Source organism: Bicyclus anynana, chromosome 3 (genome assembly GCF_947172395.1).
Source record: "Bicyclus anynana chromosome 3, ilBicAnyn1.1, whole genome shotgun sequence".
Taxonomy (NCBI): Eukaryota; Metazoa; Arthropoda; class Insecta; order Lepidoptera; family Nymphalidae; genus Bicyclus; species Bicyclus anynana.
In genome coordinates this window covers 1874929-1883019 of record NC_069085.1, presented here as the reverse complement: position 1 = coordinate 1883019, position 8091 = coordinate 1874929, and the positions used below count along the sequence as shown (strand labels likewise).

Sequence of the window (8091 nt, the reverse complement as noted above, 5' to 3'; positions counted from 1 at the left end):
GGCGCTTGGCTCCGCCACGCTGTTCTATTTCATAGGCTTGAACTACCTACTACATCAAAGAGCAAACTAGGTAGTAGGTAGTAGGTATATAGGTAGGTAACTAGGAAGTAGGTATGAAGAAACATAAATATTTTATCTAGTAAAGGCGACTGTTTGTGTATCTGTATGGGTGTTTGTTACTACTTCACGAGGTGATTATGGAACTGGCTGAAATTTACAGATAAAAATCTACAATTATATTACAGTTGACATTACACCTAAAAAAACAGAACAAAACGAAAAATCTTGCAAAAAGCCAACATCACGCGGTGTTCCCAGGCGGTCACCCATCCAAGTACTAACCGCGCCCGATGTTGCTTAACTTCGGTGATCGGACGAGAACCGGTGTATTCAACATGGTATGGACGTTGGCGACAATGTTTCTTAAATTACAGTTATATATCCGATTTTATATAAGGTATATTGTATTTTTTTTATTTGAAATTTAATTCAAGACTCAACTTCATAAAAACTAAGAACAAATATTTATATGGTCAACAAATTAATTATAAGATGTGCTGTTAAAGTCACTGCTACAACGCCAGACCACTCTCCTCATAGGAGAGGGGATATAGAGCTTAAACCCACCACTCTGTTCTAATGGGGATTGGCGGGCTATATTCAATGTACTCCATAGAGCTATAACAGATAAATACTCATTGAGAACAAGTAAGTATATTTTGTGCAGGCCCACTTTGAATAACCAAATTTGTATTTGAATAACTAAACGAATTGCATTAATAAACTTATGAGTTATAAATAAGAATTCCATTTGAACAAAATTCTGTTACTCATACTCAGTGACATCTGTATACTCAGTAAAGAACTACTTGAAAAGTTGAAATCACAATGATACTGATAGTACACACAATCTTTACTATGTAGTTTATGAGAAGAAAAATAGATGGCGCTTTTAACACATTGTTTATATTATCTTATTATCACGCTCTACACTTGCTCCGCAAATGCAGTTCATTTTATATTTAATAAATTCTCGATAAAAAGCCGCGAACCAAACTGAATTAAACGAGTGTGAAGTTCTCGTGACTGTTTATTTCACACCGCGTTCGCGCGCGCGCGAGTGTAGAGAAAATTTAAATATAATCATCATAAACCTTCTTATCTAAATTCTTGTTCTTTCTTGGTTTGTAACTCATAATTCTAAATAAAGTTCTGCACGTTGTTGCCAATTTAAAAAGTCAACTCACGTAGGACCTGTCCTACCTATTTTAATATTATTGTTAATTCATAGAGACATTTTTAAACCGGCTTCAACGAGACAAGATACCTATTTTGAAATAGGTACGGCAATTATATTTCAGACCGGCAAGGATTGTGTAGGTATGTAGGTTACCTATAAACTTTTTAAATTTAATTGCGAATTTAATTGAATCATGAGATCCATACAAAAAATTACAATAATTTCAACAAATTAAAACCCCGACTTCATTACAAAATGGAAATATTAGATCGATGCTTCATTACATTTAAAATATTGAATTATTTTGTTCGAATAATTTAAAATAATAAATACTACGCAATCATTAGTACCGAGTTGAAAAAAACTAAAAAGGAAATGTAAATGCGACCGTGACAGGACTCGAACCTGCAATCTTCGGATCCGAAGTCCGACGCCTTATCCATTAGGCCACACGGTCTTCGATACGATGTGCGGAAAATAAAGAACAAATATCTTTAATATCGATTATTCTTTTCAAATAGTGATGTCTTTTGTAACTGATACAACTGACAACTCAGTTAATTGACGAAAACGTACTTACTTCGTTTTTATTTCATTTTTCGTGGAAGTTATGAGCCTATTTACTGATTAACATTAAAATATACCTAGGTACGTATCCTTTACGCATACGCTGCACTGGATCTACTCGAGGATAATATAAATTATATTATCCATGGTGTCTATAAAAGTTAATCAACTTATTGCATGTTTTCAAAGTCGATTATTTTACCTTGAACAAGGCTATAAAAGTGACATCTTACGTGTTTTATTAGAACTACAACGACATCACGTTTCAAACTCACTCCATAATTTATTTTTTACTCCACGTAAAGCTTTGATGATTTTTTAATAGATGGCGCTAGTTGACTAAAATAATGCTTACCCACTTGATGGATAATGGATATACGTAAAGTAAGCAACTAGGTGGTCTGTGGTTGCTTACTTTACGTATCTCATTAAATTAAATACATCGATATCATTTTTATCATTAGTCTCTCATTTATTTATTTTTATTTTACCAATTAAACGCAATATTTATTACAAGACACAGCCTACCTACAAGGCCTATCTAGGTTACATAAATAGGTACATAAATGAAGATTTTCTAAAAAGCATCTAGGTACCTAGGTGTTTAAAGTAGGTACCTACTTAATAATAATTTTTAATAATTATACCTACTTACTTACGTACCTAGGTTTGTTTAAAACTACATACCTACCTACCTTAGATACGATATACCTAGGTAAATAGGTAAAGAGTAGATTAGGTACCTAGGTAGGTATTCTCAGGTTGGGTAACTTTGCAAAATTAGGTTCCTCAGCCTTCAGTTGGCCGACAAGAGGCAATTTGCTGCAGCAGAAGAACACTCGACCGAATGTGTTTGCCCCTTCGGTGCCGTTCTGAAGGAAGGTCGCCAATTTTGCCATGCTCAAGTATCTCTTCTGACTCTAGCTACACACTGTCAAGTAGGCATTTACTAAACTAAAAAGCGAAAAGTAACATCGTAAGTAAAGTATGTGCTACCTTCTGATTATTTTGATACCGGTACCAATTGATGTATTAATTTAAGATATTTATAATCCTAATGATTTATGGTTTTCATTCAGGCAGTTTTTTCATGTGGTCCTTTCAGAAACGGCTTTAATTAACAAGCCACTGGCTTGGCACCGCCTTCAAACTGATCAGTACATACCTACGATGTCAGTTTTCTCTTTTTGTAGCTGTACCTAATGTAGATAGGTAGGTACCATTTTTTTTTATATTTAAGTCGGTCAAGTTTTTTTAATTATACCTACCTGAGCTGAGCGTGTCATACCTACTAGCCATTGACGATCAAGTATAACCACGTTTCAAGCAGCACTGCCCGCAGCGAACACGTTTCATGTACCTACCTATGCGTCAAGTCGAGCCTTCATACACGCAGCGACCAACACACGATCAGTTACCTATAACCGTGGGTGCTGCAGAAACGTGGGTATACTTGATCGTCAATGGCTAGCTAGAATTAATTAAATAGGTACCTAAGTTACAGTAAGTATTAAGTAATAAGTACGAGGATGGTTCTTACGGAGAGATTTTTTAGGGTAGGGGTAGGGTAGGGATAAGGTAGAGATAGGTAGGGGTAAGGTAATGAAGAAGTGCACAAAAGTCAAAGCGAAGCTTAACCGGGTTCGCTAGTCTATTTACAAAAAAAAATAATGAAGGTAAAAAACGCAAAAAGACTCGACGCGCGAAGCAAAGGGCTTAGAAAAAAACCATTCGTTCCAAATTCAAAATCATCTGCAGTCGTAGGTAGTATTGGTTGCCCTATACCACAGTAAAGATATTACAAGCAGTATAATAACTCGGCCGTATTTTTGAAATAAATACCTACAGCCGCGCGGTACGTAAACATGTCATAGGGCTGCCCGCATGCAGCAATTTAATTACATTTGCTAACTTTGTGTTTCCACTTAGTTTTGTGATTGTAAATAAACTTTTTTTATATAAACAAATAAAATACTTTGTAAATTGTAGTAAAATGGGAAGTGATAAATAAAAATGCGTGTTTTTTGATTGGTTGATTTAATGAAGGCTGATACTACGTCAATGATCTTGAAGGATTGGTCGTATTCTTAAACATATTTATTTCGGTGATGCCATCTAGGTATTACCTCCACACTACGTGAACAAATAAAAAAAAAGATAAATACCTTCAATTTCATGAAATTGTAGTGATTTAAAATAGATAATGAAACAATGAACAAACGCACTAATTGTCCCTACGATACGATAGTTCCCCTAGATTTCTCTAGGATGCCATTATCAGATCCTGACATGAAAAAAATGGGACTAACCTGAAAGAATATTCATCCAAACAAAAAAGAAACGGTTTACAAATGACGGAAATATCGCTGTAAATACGATACGATTCTTTTTGGAAGTCGGTTAAAATTCTTGTCACCAATGCCAAGCTGAGCAAAAGTTTTATGAGCTTGCACATTAAAGTGCATAAAATCCGCCATTTTGATTTTTTAAGAACTAAGTTACCCAGTGACACTCGGCCTATCTAGACGAGTTTAATGACATATCATTTATCAGTATGTGTGCTTGGCAAATTTGTTCGTAACACTCCCGAAGGTCGGCGCGGTCCGGGAGGGGGGTAACGATGCCCAGCGCGTACGACTTCACACCCGCGCAGTCCTTTCCTCCCGTCGCCCGCATACAACAACAAGTCATAACATTCAAACACATACTCCTCCTTTGGGCTTCGCCGCAGTCGGGTAACAAAACACAAATGATCCGAGCACAGTCACACAATACATTGTACAAGCAGTCGAGGTTTTAATACAAGCTTATCGTACCTACTGTATCGTGATTCATGAACCGCGTATAGCTACATATTTCAATCGTGTCAATCACTTTCCTTTACTCTATTCACTTTATTTACTAATCCAGATACCTACCTTTATTCTGGAGATAAAAGGAAATACCTTATCCATTAAAAAATACAAGATTATGTACCTACCTACTAATAAGTAAATTTATTTTAAAGTTAACCTTTCAGAGTTTCCAGGTAACTTAAAAAAAGTTATCTCTGGATGGGATAATTTTGAATTCATGCATCCAAAAACGGCACAGTATTTCCTACTGGTCATAATTAAAAAAATCTAATACTATTAATACACTTTACTCTCTTAATACACCGTGCGTTCGTTCGTCACCGCGGCACAGTCGCGACTGTCTTCACCCTACGATCACCCCATGTTCAAGGAGCGTAGGTATAGCTCGCGTTTCGACCTCTAGTATGAAGTCCAACTACTGGTTGTAATATCTTTTCTGTGCCTATACCGCATTATTTATAGGGAGCTGTCAATTTACCTCCGATCAACGGCTTGCGAGCTCGATTAAAAGCGTCTGGCATGTGCGTGTTACGAACTATTCAAATAAATACCTTATTGTTTTACGATAGAGTGTATTTTTAGTTATGAAAATAAATTAAGTAGCTGCTTAGATAACAATCTAGGGTTGCCAATTGAATATCGTATGATTTTATTAATAAAAAACCGAAAGTAAACGTTGGATTAGAAAGCTTATAATAGTTGTAATGATGGTAATTTAAGTAGTAGCTTTAAAATTATAGTTATGAGACTTTCAAACATGATAAGTCAGAGAAAATGTCTACATCAAAACCAAAAAGATATTTTAGATAGGTAGGTATTATAGCAGAAATGCATCGTTAAGTTAGTTTGAGTGAAAATTCGTGAACAAGATAGATAGAAAACCGTTTACAAGAAAATCAGATTTCCATCAAAATTTTCAATGTCAAAATGAGTTTTCTTCTTTCTTATAAAATATTTTTCATTTCAAATTCTCATCCAGGATTTGAGAAGTTGGTGGTGTGGTTTTATACTTTCGAGTTTCGGAGAGTATTAATCCATTAAGCCTGGTCTGCATCTTTGTTATTATCATAATACTAGCTGACGCGGCGTGGTTTCACCCACGTGGTTCCCGTTCCCGTAGGAATATGGGGATAATGGCCTTTCTCGATAAATGAGCTATCTAACACTGAGAGAATTTTTCAAATTGGACCAGTGAGATTAGCGCGTTCAATCAATCAAACAAACAAACTCTTCAGCTTTATAATAGGTATTAGTATAGATTTGATAGTATTGGTTAAAAATTTGGTGGATTTCTAATACTATTAGGAAGGAAGGCCTGGCCCTGTACTGCAACTGATTGTTGTATGGTTAAATAAAATCACTTGAAATCCGCCAATCCATATTGGAACAGCACGGTGTGTCTGCGATCCATATCTATCCTACAAGCTAGCTGTACTAAGCCGTTATAAATACCTAAAGTTCATAATGAAGCTTCAACGGTACACTCCTAAATATCTGTGGAGGCAACCCTAGCTAACGTGATCATTTTTTCGATCGCATTCTTCACCGAGACCGCGGGTGGTCATGTGACTACGAGATTCCGTCTCGACCAATGGGCGCGCCGCTCTGTACATGAAACAATGCCGCCTTTGTTGTGGGCGGGGCTTGCATTGTTCCCCACAATGGGAAGAGCAATCGGTTTCTTTGGTCACGATACACTATACAGTCCATCATCTCTGTCGCGCTTGGGTGACTTTTTTGTCTTAGATATTGGGAGAGGAGTTGGTACTAAATGTGGTTGTACTCGAGCGTCACGGAGATGTTAATAGGAAGAGAATATGAGGACTGATGAGGAATATGGTTATACCTCAACATTTTTCACATCCACATTCCCGTTTTCAGTGTTCGGGAAATGACTATAGATGTTAGAAACAATTTTAATTATTCCGACTCGCGGAAATCAGCAGATTACGTACTTAGACTTAACTACAGGTTAAGGTTTAGTATAGAATCTATACCTACTGAACCTTAACCTGTAGTTAAGTCTAAGCTTATGATATCTATACTATAGATATCATAAGCTCCTTCGTTCAAGTCCACGTCCGGGGCTCGAGAATAGAAACACATCGGTTTTATTTTGTAATTTTGTAAGTCTTCCTTTCCTGAGGTTATGATCAAATCCTCAGAAATTAGAAATGCTCACTTCATCTTTGTCATCATCATCATCATCATCATCATCATCATCATTAACAACCCCTAAGAGGTTCACTGTTGAGGACGAGTCTCTTCACAGAATGAGGGACTTAGGCAAATAGTCCACCACGATGACCCAACGCGGATTGGCAGACTTCACACCGTTTATCTACCTAAAAATTTTTTTTTTTAATTTGAAATTTCAAATCATGTAAAACTTCTAAGCTAAGTCTACCTGAAATGAAACCTACTATGAAATTAAAAAAAAAAAAATTTTGACATAACATGACTTATAAAACTTCGGAGAGACATTCATTTACAAAGAAAATTAAATTCCGCCTTCAAGATAGTAGGTAGATAGGTATTACCTATGTGAAAACTCTAGAAAGCTCTCGTGTTATTTGAAATACTTAGACCTACCTGCGTGTTTTCCATAAGTAGGTATCTACCTACAAAGACAGTGGAAACTTCAAGAAAGTTCTCAGCCCCTGTAGCCAAGTGGTATGTCTATTCTCTTTCTACCATCGCAAACGTTTGACGGCCTCCGTGGTGCAGTGGTATGCGCGGAGGTCCTGGGTTCGATCCCCGGGTGGGTAGATTGGAGATTTTCTTAATTTGTCCAGGTCTGGCTGGTGGGAGGCTTCGGCCGTGGCTAGTTACCACCCTACCAGCAAAGACGTACCGCCAAGCGATTTTCCGGTACGATGTCGTGTAGAAACCGAAAAGAGTGTAGATTTTCATCCTCTTCCTAACAGGTTCCATCTTAGACTGCATCATCACTTACCATCAGGTGAGATTGTAGTCAAGGGCTTACTTGCCAAGAATAAAAAAAACGCTTCGCAAACTAGAAAAATGCATGGGAATGACAGATCTTGATCACGTGACCTGTCGATAGCAAATGTCATTCCCATACATTTTTCTAGTTTTCGAAGCGTTAGCGATCGTAGAAAGAGAATCGACGTGCCACTTGGCTATAGGCCTAGGTTACAAAAAGTAGGTAAGTACCTACTTATTTCAAAGACTTGTGAAGTCTTCAACATTGAAATATCTAGAAAGTTCTCAAGTTCTAAAAAAATACCAATAGGTAAGGGAATGATTTTTAGAACACTATTGAGGTTACAAAATCTCCCATTCTCCCAAAAGGAAATTTGAATTTTTAGAAAATTAAGACATGTGTAGATACCTACCTAAGTCTCTTCTAGAAAGTTCTCAGCTAACAATAATACCAAAAAGAAAGTGTGAATTTTTAGAATCTTC

At 36.7% G+C, this 8091-nt stretch overlaps 2 non-coding genes across 2 annotated transcripts; both read right to left on the bottom strand.

The window, feature by feature from the left end:
- Nucleotides 1-293: 293 nt before the first annotated feature.
- LOC112054686 (5S ribosomal RNA) lies at nt 294-412 on the bottom strand. The gene has a single exon (XR_002887463.2). It is a non-coding gene; the product is annotated as a 5S ribosomal RNA (ribosomal RNA).
- Nucleotides 413-1624: 1212 nt separating this feature from the next.
- Trnar-ucg (transfer RNA arginine (anticodon UCG)) lies at nt 1625-1697 on the bottom strand. Its single transcript has one exon. It is a non-coding gene; the product is annotated as a tRNA-Arg (tRNA).
- Between the last annotated feature and the right edge of the window lie 6394 nt (nt 1698-8091).